A 12,767-nucleotide genomic window follows, 5' to 3' on the forward strand; every position below is an offset into this window, starting at 1 on the left:
GAGGACATGAATACCCTTTTTCCCGGGACAGGATGTGGCTAAGCCGACCATGTTATATGGCGCCTGCACCCTCCCCCCCCTTCTCCTCCACCACCACCACCACACGCCCTCCATGCCACGCCGCCCCTCCTCTTCTTCCATTACGGGTACTACTGATACTACTACTACTACTACTACTACTACTACTACTACTACTACTACTACTATTACTACCACTACTACTACTGCTACTACTTATGTTGATAGTGATGCTTCTACTTCTCTCTTTCTCTTGCTTTTATTTTTTTGTTTTTATTCTTTCCTCTTCCTTCTTATTTTCTTCTTTTTCTTTCTCCTTTTAATTCTTGAACCTCTGCACTTATTTGCTTCATGCATTCTATATTAATTTTCTGCTTTCTAAATTAGTCTTCATGTAAGCTGTGAATATTAGTAAGCGTTCTTGATATTGTTGTTGTTGTTGTTGTTGTGGTGATGGTGGTGGTGGTGGTGGTTGTTATTGTAGTAGTAGTAGTAGTAGTAGTAGTAGTAGTAGTAGTAGTAGTAGTAGTAGTAGTAGTAGTAGTAGTTGTTGTTGTTGTTGTTGTTGTTGTAGTTAATGTTGATGTGTTGGGACTGGGGCAGCAAAATATTTTCTTTCATTATTTTACAATTTGAATTCGACAGTTTAATTAATAATGTGACAACGCTGCTCTGATTTCACTTCGTTTTTCGTGTTTCTCTCACTTTTGCAATGTGTGTGTGTGTGTGTGTGTGTGTGTGTGTGTGTGTGTGTGTGTGTGTGTGTGTGTGTGTGTGTGTGTGTGTGTGTGTGTGTGTGTGTGTGTGTGTGTGTGTTTCAATTTACTAATACATAAATCTATATATAGAAGTAAAGGTCATCACACATCGAAGAGTAATCATGCGTACATACATACATACACCACTTCTATGGCAAGTGTGCGTACTTAATAATGCTCTCTCTATGTATGTACAAATACAAACCACTCTGATAGAAAAGTATAGTTGATTTTTTTTAAACATATATTTAGTGACTCTCTCTCTCTCTCTCTCTCTCTCTCTCTCTCTCTCTCTCTCTCTCTCTCTCTCTCTCTCAATCTACGGTTTCCTCTCGCCGCTTTATTGTCCTCAACCCAATCCAGACGTAAATATTTATATACAAAGATGATGCGTTCCTTTATTTCCTTTGTCAATTTATCTCAACTCAAAATTACAAGTTGCATTCTATCTCCCTAGTCCCCCCTCCTCTCTCTCTCTTTCTCTCTCTCTCTCTCTCTCTCTCTCTCTCTCTCTCTCTCTCTCTCTTGACGGGCCTTCATCTTGGTGCCCCATCTAGTTTGTGAGTCCGTCATTTATATTTATTCTCTTGCCTTCAATGATAGACTTTCACTATCAATTATAGAAAACTCTTCACCAACAACTGCTCGATATGAAATGCGTCGGTTTGACAGACGAAAGCGTTTCAAGATAAAGCAGCATGTGGTGGTGTGTTAGGTGGAGGAAATTGCGTTGTAAATGAGGGATGAATGATATGTTTTATATGACGTAACATGTAATTTGACCAGTAGAAGGGTTTAAAAACTTTAGAAACAGGTAATTAAACGACAGAAACGACCACATTAAATCTCTCTCTCTCTCTCTCTCTCTCTCTCTCTCTCTCTCTCTCTCTCTCACGGCCGTTGCAAACCATCCTATACAAAGTGTGTATCAAAATATTTTGAACGCCCTCTCTCGACACCCTTTCCCGGAAAACAAGCTTGTACACTGTTTACAAACATGTTTCGACTGTCAGCCCGGCACAAAGGCGCTGGTCACTTGGCGTCACTGCTCGGTGTGTAAATATTCCAACCCTTCCAGGCAAGACGGACACACAAGCCTACGGAGGAGAGGTTAAGACGCAGCTGGAGGAAGATGGGAGCAGCGACGCGATGAGGGAAATAATAATAGACAGAGAGGAGATAAAGATAAGTGCAGTGACGGAGGCGGAAAGAAGGTGCTGAATAAAAAGAGGAGTTTCTATATGGAGAGAAGAGAGGCTGGTAGAGGAAATGCCCTTCAGAGTGACGTAAAAAGAAGGAAGAGGTGGAAGGAGTTAGTGAAGACAAGGCTCGTGTTGAAGTCTGGAGGGAGAATGGGTCTCAGGACAACGGGTGGTGGCGTGGTGTGTAGTGGAAGGGATGGAGGCACATTGGGATGAGGGAACAATGAGGTGTGAGTGGCTGCCTGGAGGAATGGTGAAGGGCGAAGGTGCTGAGAGGAAGACTTGAGAGAGAGAGAGAGAGAGAGAGAGAGAGAGAGAGAGAGAGAGAGAGAGAGAGAGAGAGAGAGAGAGAGAGAGAGAGAGAGAGAGAGAGAGAGAGAGAGAGAGAGAGAGAGAGAGAGAGAGAGAGAGAGAGAGAGAGATGTTGTTAGTAAGTGGTGTGAAGAAAACGGTAAAACAAGGATGCTGAAAAGAAAAAAAGAGAAAAAACTAAGAAAAAAGTAAAATGATGAAAAATATGAAAGAATATGAGTGAATGTGAACGAAATGCAGATGAGAAAAATATGAAAAGACGTGTGCATAAAAAGAAACGATAAAAAAAAAGAATACGGGACAAAAAAAAAAATACATACATACACCACTGGACATAAAAATCATAATAAAATTTTTGTAATAATTCGAAGCTGAAAAAAAAAAAATCCTGCAAAATGAGAGAAGCAAGTAACACTCACCAGATCCCTCGGGGCGTGGTACTGTATAACGTGAACCTGAAAGCAAAGGAAATACAACAAAATTAAAGGCATGATAAAAAATGACTCACATGGAACCAAAGAAAAAAAAAAAAAAAAAAACGAAAATGCATAGTGAGCGAAAATTAACAAACACAAACACAGATATGCAAGAGAGAGAGAGAGAGAGAGAGAGAGAGAGAGAGAGAGAGAGAGAGAGAGAGAGAGAGAGAGAGAGAGAGAGAGAGAGAGAGAGAGAGAGAGAGAGAAACAGAGAAACAGACAAAAACATAATAAAAAAACACTCAACCATCACACTCGAAGCCAATAAATCGAAAACTAACAGCAAAATACCTTATAACAAAACTTCCCCGCCGTGTTTCCCAGCGCAGCCCATCACGAAAACGAGGTCGTCACTCCATCATTCCTCTCCATCACTCATTCCGTCCCTCGCCCTCCACTTTCGGGCGGGAGAGAGAGGGAGAGGGAGAGGAAGGGAGGAGAAGAGAGAGAGACCCGCCTATAACTCGCTGGCCACGACACACCTCGGTAAATTGGACAAGTGACCCCTTAATGACCTCAGACTGTGGATAGCCATAAAAAGTGTCAACCTTAAGTCTAATTGCCAAAGGACGTGAGAGAGAGAGAGAGAGAGAGAGAGAGAGAGAGAGAGAGAGAGAGAGAGAGAGAGAGAGAGAGAGAGAGAGAGGACAATGTGATAGACAGTAAACTTATTCGTAAAAGTGGTAGGTGAAAGTAGGCAGACATTAATGTAGTACCTGTGTGCGTGTGTGTGTGTGTGTGTGTGTGTGTGTGTGTGTGCAGCAGGGATGGTGTGCGGACCCATCATGATTCCTTCTGTTGGTTTCGTGCCGGCATGTAGTCAAGAATAGTGAGTGTTGGTGCGGCTTCATCACTAAACGCGAGTTCCTCAAGGCAAAAATCATACAGGTCTTCCACCGACGCTTCTACTTCTGAACTGCAAAGACCAAAGCACGTAGTTCTATTCTCATGGTTTATCTAGACTTCTAGGTATATATTAAGACGACCAACACTGTCTGTGTATTTGGTTCATTTAAAAATCCGCTACATGAAGAAAACTGAATGAGAGTGGACGCTCCTCACAAGAAAGGCATCTATTTTCACTTAATATATAACTTCACAGTCTGTCTCTCTCTCTCTCTCTCTCTCTCTCTCTCTCTCTGGCGTAATACAACTAAGGAAGTCACTGATTAATATATTTGCACATTCAATGCTTGAGATTACGCAGCACTACATATTTGTTGAGAAAATATTTACTTGAGTCAGTGAGATGAATGACGAGGATAATGGTCACTTGTCAGACCGGTGAAGGGAGGTGTTGTGGTGAGAAGTTTTTGGTGAACGTCAGTCAATGTAAAATATGTTTGAATTACATTGCAGAAAGTACCAACATGCGCTGTACAAACGTAGAGCCTAATATGTTATTTTCTTTTTTTTATTCAATCAGGAACATGAATTGGGTTTTAAAAATGGAGGATTATCAAAAGAGCGTAGCGTTGAGAAAGAATACTGATCTGGTCTGTTCTGGTAACTAACAAACGGTCACACTACATCAATAGCCTAGAGACAATTAAGTTCTCGACACAATCATTGAAAGGCAGAGGGCGCCAAGAACGTATTGGAAGTAGCATCGGAGACGGAGACAAGATGATAATTGGTGCACTACAAAAATATTGCTCTTCTCAATACTTCCTTCTTTTGCTCATCAAAGAATGCCATAGAACAAATAAGAAGATTAAGGATGAGTACACACTAGCAGAATTGTTGGCGCTTGAGATATTGTGACCTGTGGCAAACACTCTATGAATGAGACTAAACTTAAACAATTCAACAAATGTACTTCTCTGTTTGAGAAGGTGTTACTCAGCTACTTCTCCGATGCTTCTCTGGTAAACTATGGAACTCCTTGCTTGCTTCTGTTTTTCCATTTTCCTACGGCTTGACTTCTTTTAACTGTTTCACTGTTTCAAGACATTTGTCCCTGGTTTTGGCTAACTATATTAATATTTTAGGGAACTGGCAATCAAGTGGGCCTTTTTCAAATTTTTGTTGCCCTTGGCCAGCTTCCCCTTTTCCATAAAAACAAAAAACTAAACAAAATAAAGATTAATAAGTAGTAAAATGCGATGGTAAAGCAACTAACCCACCACCTCAGCTAAACCCTTTTTTCTACGCTCTTTTCCTTCTCCTCTTCCTTTTCCTCCCTACTGAAATATACGCAGGAATCTTCAACTGTGGCTTAGGTCTGTGTGTCCCTCAACCGCCTCCAATTCCTCCTCCTACTCCCACTCCTCGCTGACGCAGGACTCCTCGCTGTGGCTTAGGTCTGTGTGTCTCCGAGTGATCTGCGGCTGCGTCTCAGGGTCGTGGGGGATACACAAGGGCCGTTGATCACCCCAGAAAGACCTGACGACTCAAGTGACAGCCATTGAGGGGGTGGTGAGTCTTAGGCGCGCCCCCTTCTCCCCAATCCCCGCCTCCCCCTCCTCTCCTGCCTTTCCCCAGCTCACCTCTCTTCAGTAACTAACTCTCGACTCTTTTTTTGTTATACTCCGCTGAGCCGGTCGTGAGTGGGGCGTGTTTACCTGGTCGTGGTCCGCTCCTCCCTCTTCTCCTTTTCCTCCTTTATCCTCCTCACTCAGAATCATCGTTATACACAAATACATATACATTCCTACGTACAAATATGCATATCAGTATACTACAATGTTTCCATGTAATGTGATGTTTTCTTTATGATTTTAGCTATTTTTTTGTTTTACTTTTGTTCCTTGAAGTTTGTTTTGCTCTATTTTCTTATGTTTTGTAATATTTACTTTAAGAATTAAGCTACGTAATGTTAGCCGGTGCTTTATTTGTCTATATGTTCTCTTTTTGCTATCTTCGTGCCTCTCTTCCTTCTCTGTGATGTGCTTCCCTTGACACACATTTCCGCCTTTTTTTTTTTTTCGTTCTGGTTCTGGTTGATATTGTTTTAAGGCAATGTTGGCGTTAGTGTTTCCCCTCCACTGGGCGCAGCACGCACCACTGTGGTCATGAGAGTCCCAAGTAACCTCGAGATAACACACACACACACACACACACACACACACACACACACACACACACACACACACACACACACACACACACACACACCATCGTAGCCTCACTTACCTTAAACACAAAAATTAATACGACTGTAATAAAAAAGACTTAACAATATTATCACGTGTTATTTTTTATCATAAAGTATATAGATAAGAAACCATTTGAACCAGTCTCCTGAGTAACACAAGCAATAATCATCATTCCCTCACAAGCACATTCATCCCAGCCGTCCCCTGAGTCACGTACAAGACTAACACTTGACTCCTTATACACACAGGAACACTTAATACCTGTCTGAATGCTCACCTGTCCCACCACTTCCAAACAAGACTTAACACTTAGCTACGTATATACTTCCCGCCTCCGTCTCGTCCCTACCTCCCTTGACTTGGGCTTTCGGCGGCAGCGGGGAGGATTAGCCGCTGCTGACGGACAGGAGGGAGAGTAACCCCTTTAGAACGTGACCACTCAAGTATCCGATCCTGTCCTCAAGGGGATCAGTAAGAGGTGTGGTGTCCTTCTCTCCCAGACTCCTCTACCACCTCCTTTCATCTAGCTAGTCACCAATCATCATCTTAGCCCACCTCATCCACCTGTCTCTGATTCACCTGGTTACTCTCACTCGTATGTAACCTCGTCACGTACTACTGTTACACCTGGCCACAGTATCTCGTTCCCAGGCAGGTGAAAGTGGTGGGTGGAAATGCATAAGTTTTAGTAATGCAGGTGTCTTGGGTAGAGGGGAGAGATGGCACGTGAGGATAGTTCATAGAGAAGGGTTCAATTTGCTGCGTGAGTTGCTAAGTTTGTGCTGGTAATGTTAGAAAGATCGTGCTGGGTTGAGAAGGGAATGGGTACACAAGTTAGGTTAGTCAGTCAGTCAGTCAGTCAGTAAGTTAGTGAGTTAATTATGGTCAGGGAAAAATTTAGAAGTGTGTGTGGTTGTGTGTGTGTGTGTGTGTGTGTGTGTGTGTGTGTGTGTGTGTGTGTGTGTGTGTGTGTGTGTGTGTGTGTGTGTGTGTGCGTGTGTGTGTGATCTGTTATCGTCATTACCGTCCATCCTCCAGCGCCTCCCTTCCTCCGTCAGTCAGTCAGTCAGTCATATCTGTCACCTCTGTCAGTCACACACACACACACACACACACACACACACACACACACACACACACACACACACACACACACACACACACACACACACACACACACACACACACACACACACACACACACACATACACACACACACACACTTCTTGAAAATCCATCACGCAGAATATGAGAGAGAGAGAGAGAGAGAGAGAGAGAGAGAGAGAGAGAGAGAGAGAGAGAGAGAGAGAGAGAGAGAGAGAGAGAGAGAGAGAGAGAGAGAGAGAGAGAGAGAGAGAGAGAGAGAGAGAGAGAGAGAGAGAGAGAGAGAGAGAGAGAGAGAGAGAGAGAGAGAGAGAGAGAGAGAGAGAAATATTACCTCATTTATCTTGTATCTGACTGTCTTGCCCCGAGTGGTCCAGGTTCCCTTCTCGCTCATCCATAACCACGTACCAATGAGGACAGAATCCCACTTAACTGTGACTTCAATAGAAAAAAAAATAAAAAGAGGAACCAGAAGAGTGAATGCCTTTATACTTTGTAGCCTCGAGTGTCAATGGATCGAGTGCTGTGGCTGTGTATCGCTGACACTTTTGGGATTGAATGTAACGTTTTTATTTCCTAATCTTGATACAAAAAAAGAGTGAAAGAAAATGACTAACCATCACACACACAAAAACTAACCTGATTTTTTTGACTATGTGGGTTAAAGTCTCCTAAAATTGGGCCTGTTTTATTTTTCTCTCCTGTATAAGTGATTTTTTTTTAAGGGTGTAAGAAAATAGTTCAAGTTGAATTAGATCAACAAAACGGGTAACTTAGAAATGGGAACAGAAAACAGAATCAATAGAGAACTATACAGGAAGGGATAAGATAAGAGAAATAATGCTTGGGAAGAACTGGAATACACAGGCAGTTGACAGAGATGAGTGAGGAGGATTGTGATGGAGGAGAACCGATTATATGACACCACAATTACTACCACCACCACCACCGCACCCTTTGCCACCACCACCATCGCCGCTGCCACCGACAATAAAGCAAAACAGAGACGGAATAGAGAGAGAGAGAGAGAGAGAGAGAGAGAGAGAGAGAGAGAGAGAGAGAGAGAGAGAGAGAGAAATAAAAGAAAATATTATCTGAGATGGATCACGATTACAGCATCTAAACACACCACCACCACCACCACCACCACCGCAGACCGCCACCGCCACAATCAACATCATCACCGCTACAGCCGCCGCCCGGAGCATCTGTCTGTCCTACCGCACAAAACACACAACGCTTCCAAATTACAGGATCGAGTCAAATGCAACCACAGATGTCAATGGCACTTCTGACTTGCAGGTTCTGGTGGTGATGATTGCAACACGGCGGGGCGAGAGAAGGGAAGGTCAGGAGCTGCAGACACACACATGCAGAGAAACACACAGAAAAAAAACAAAAGAGAAATGCAGAGAGAGAGAGAGAGAGAGAGAGAGAGAGAGAGAGAGAGAGAGAGAGAGAGAGAGAGAGAGAGAGAGAGAAAGGCATATAACTCCAGCAAGGACGAGTTTCTTTGTATTGTGCTTATGTGCCGGTGTTGCTGTGCCTTACTTACTTGGATGTAGGGATGGTGATAAAGAGTGTGGGTCGCCGTTGTCAAGCTAAGGCCCAAGCCATGTCCCAAAGTTGTCGACCTCACAAAAATAACACAAGCTTAAATGGTGGTGGTGGTGGTCATGGTGGTGGTCATAATGGTGGTTGTGATGATATAGAAAATAACTCCAACAACTTAAAAAAAATAACACTAACAACAAGAACAATGATAATAATGATAATAATGACAATAATAATAATAATAATAATAATAATAATAATAATAATAATAATAATAATAATGATAATAATAATAATAATAATAATGATAAATAGTGATATCCTCTCTCTCTCTCTCTCTCTCTCTCTCTCAAATTTTCCTATTCACACACACACACACACACACACACACACACACACACACACACACACACACACACACACACACACACACACACACACACACACACGACATAGCATATTACAGTATTTTCCTATTGAACAGCACCGCAGCTTCCCACACTCTCCCGACTACATATTGCTAGGCACGCGCGTGTTGCTATGTACACTAGCATGTTCTCCCCCTCCACAGCAGCACTTCCTCAACAGCTGCACAGTGCTCCTATTCTGATGTATTTACAGCTCTGCACAAGTATTCCCAGATTAATTTTCCCTAGAGAAGTAAGTATTTGAATGTAGTTCAACGTCGAAAAAATTAAGGTGTTCTCGTGATTACTAGCAATTTTTTGTATTTTTTGCATTTATTTTGTGTGTTTAGGAAGTTATTTCACACGTATGATTAGGAGTCCACTGCAGTATTACAATTAAGTATTCTCAGATCTATATTCGCTATGAGCATGTTTGAGTCTACAACTTTGAAAGGAAAAAAAAAAACCTCCTTGCTGCTTTTTTATCTATCTATTTATTTATTTATTTTTTTATGTAGGACAGAGGGCCAGTGAAGGGCAACATAATATTCAAAAGGAGGCCCACTTGAATGCTGCTTCTCTAAACGATAGATAAAGGGTTAGCTATCTTTTAAAGAACCAGCATTCAAGTTGGCCTACTCACATAAGATTATTTGCGAGTCTCTCTTTATGTATAGTAAGTTATTCCACACCTATGTCCGCCACTCCACTCCGATATTCCACTCCTTCAGCCCCTGACCACCAGTCCTCCCAGGCAGGTTCCCACGGCCAATGCACACCTCCCTATCTCTCGACACACTCCCAGTATGATATATGAAGAAATTACTTTCTACACTCTTTTCTCGCATCATTAACCATCAAGAACTTGTATGTTATCTGCTAACTTCACCTGTGATTGGATTACAGGTGTTGGGCTGCAAACACTGGCCTTCAAAATGAACGCCTGCAAACACACCATTAACTTTCTCTCCTCTTCAGGGAGAATAAGCGACTTGGGGATACATAAGGGCATTGTATGGGAAAAAAAATAGTAGCAATACTGGTGTAATGGTAAAATAGTGCAGTTCGAAATACACTTTTAGATTACTTTCCCCATTAAAGGGAGGGAGTGGGTGGCCTGAGGGCGTGTATGGGACCCGTACAAAAAGAAGAGCTAGAAACGTATAAAAAAGAGTGAGAGTAAAACAGTTGCAGGTTCAAGTGAAAATTCCTGTTGCGAGGTGTGATACGGAGAGGAAGGAAAAAAACTAACAGGTTCTGAGTGGAGGTGACAATCAAGTGTCACCGCCGTGTGTAAAGGTTTCTCTGCTACACAACATACATTTGTTTCTGGGACAGGAGACAAATTCAGCATCAATAAAAGAAAAGTACCAAAAATTTACTCCCAGAATGTCCGAGGCGAAGAGGCAACCGGATGTCGGGTGGCGGAGTGACAGGCGCGTCAATAGTAGTGTGATAATGTCAGGCAGGTTGTTACCGTGACGCCACTGCCTGTCACAATGACGCCACCATCACTTATTCAGGAGAGGTGCGCAGGCCAGGGAAAGAAAGTCAAACACACACACACACACACACACACACACACACACACACAAATACATACACAGCTGCACAAAGTTCTAGTCCATATCCGGGAGGCAGGAGACTATACAGCATTCATTCCTGGCCACGTAACGAAACACCATAATGAGGCGAGCTGAGTGAATTGTGTATGCAAAGGATCACTGAACACGTGAATTGAATGGCCAGTCACACACACACACACACACACACACACACACACACACACACACACACACACACACACACACACACACACACACACACACACACACAAGCAACAACAAAATAACTACATCACAAACAAAAGTCAACATGTAGCCACTGAACAACAAAATAACTACATCACAAACAAAAGTCAACATGTAGCCACTGAATCACACAAAGTCAAACTCTATCATAATCTACACCACAAATAGAGAGGCTGCATTACACACCACACACACACACACACACACACACACACACACACACACACACACACAGTACGGCGTCTCTAATACATCTGAGATATGCTTTTCTGTTCACTTGAGCGACGCAGTTTTACAATACAGCGCTAAGGCTAGAAACTCAGACGCAGAGAGGAAGAGCCAGAGAGAGAGAGAGAGAGAGAGAGAGAGAGAGAGAGAGAGAGAGAGAGAGAACTGACTGACTACGGTGAATGAGTATAGTGAGAAAAGAGAAGTACAGGTATGTGACAAAATATGATGGATTTACGATATAGGAAATTAAAGTGAAAGGAGGATTATATCTTTTACGAGGAGAGAGAGAGAGAGAGAGAGAGAGAGAGAGAGAGAGAGAGAGAGAGAGAGAGAGAGAGAGAGAGTGTGGAGTGTTTGAGGTGACATTTTGGTGTTGGCTCGAGTGTGTGTAACCAGCCCCTCTGTATACATTCAGCTAACACTTGGTTTACACATGTGTACATAGGCTTATTCTCAATACACACACATGCAGGTGGGAGGGTTCTCACACCTGAAGAGAGAGAGAGAGAGAGAGAGAGAGAGAGAGAGAGAGAGAGAGAGAGAGAGAGAGAGAGAGAGAGAGAGAGAGAGAGAGAGAGAGAGAGAGAGAGAGAGTCAGGGTGGGTAGGGAGAGGGAGGAAGGAGAGTGGGTGTAATCAGGTTAGCGTGTCAGAGGCCGAATCACACGTCCAAGTCAAAGTGACGTAGATTCGATACTATTTCAGAAAGATGTATCCTTTGACAAGTCACAGTGACGAGTGTAGCTAACTGAAGCTCTCGACGCTCACGTGCTTGTGATTACCAGCCAGCCACTCTTGCCCTGTGCTCAAAAATACTTTGCTCTCTCTTCACGATTATTTTCAAAGGGCACAGAGATTCAGGTTCTCAAGCTTATTTCTCCTTCGAACAACATAAAATTCTTGTTGATATCCTACTAAAACGGTAAAAGTATTACTCTTTAGAACCCGTGTAGCTTCAAATGGATCTTTTTTATGTTAGTTTCAAAATAGGAACCGTTCCTTCACGGTGATAGCTGATGGCTAAATAAAAATTGAAATAAAGTAAACGAATGAACAGATAAATAAAACAAAAAATGAATATATGAATAAATAGATAAATAAAACAAGAAAACCCACACCTGATCTCTCTACATAGACTTGAATATCATCACTGGTGTTTTTGCTGCATTTCGAGTAGGATTCCACAGTTGGCGGTAACGAACATAATTTCTGATTCACACGCAGACAAGATGGATTTACTACGCGTTAATAAAGAGATACGGTTCTTTAATTAGGGAATCTTAGCCAGGGACAGTTTGCTACACGCCACACCAACGTGACTTTTGCTAACCATTTGGAAGTGCAAGAGAGAAAAATTCAATATTGAGAAATGTATGGGAAGGTTTAAGGAGGGAGATTAAGATGAAAATATACATGTAGACAAGTAGGTGGAGGCAAGGAAGGTGGACGAGGAGGAGGAATAAAAAAAAAGAGCAACAAACCTTCTTGTCTATGCTATGTTGTTTGGTGATGAGGAAAAATAGAGGTTTGAATGGGATAGTTTGCCATAACAGGAAGATAGTGTGAAACGAAGATGACAACGACGATGGCCATAACAATGAAGACGTGGAGAAGGAGGAGGAGGAGGAGGAGGAGGAGGAGGAGGAGGAGGAGGAGGAGGAGGATAAGGAGGAAGAGGAGGAGGAGGAAGAGGCGGAGGGAATTTGTATTTATTAAAAGTGATAGAGAAAACTGAAAAAAAATTAAAGATGGGAGGGATGCATGAGAAGCGAAGTGTGAGGAGGAGGACAAGG

Source organism: Portunus trituberculatus, chromosome 38 (genome assembly GCF_017591435.1).
Source record: "Portunus trituberculatus isolate SZX2019 chromosome 38, ASM1759143v1, whole genome shotgun sequence".
In the NCBI taxonomy this organism is placed as follows: domain Eukaryota; kingdom Metazoa; phylum Arthropoda; class Malacostraca; order Decapoda; family Portunidae; genus Portunus; species Portunus trituberculatus.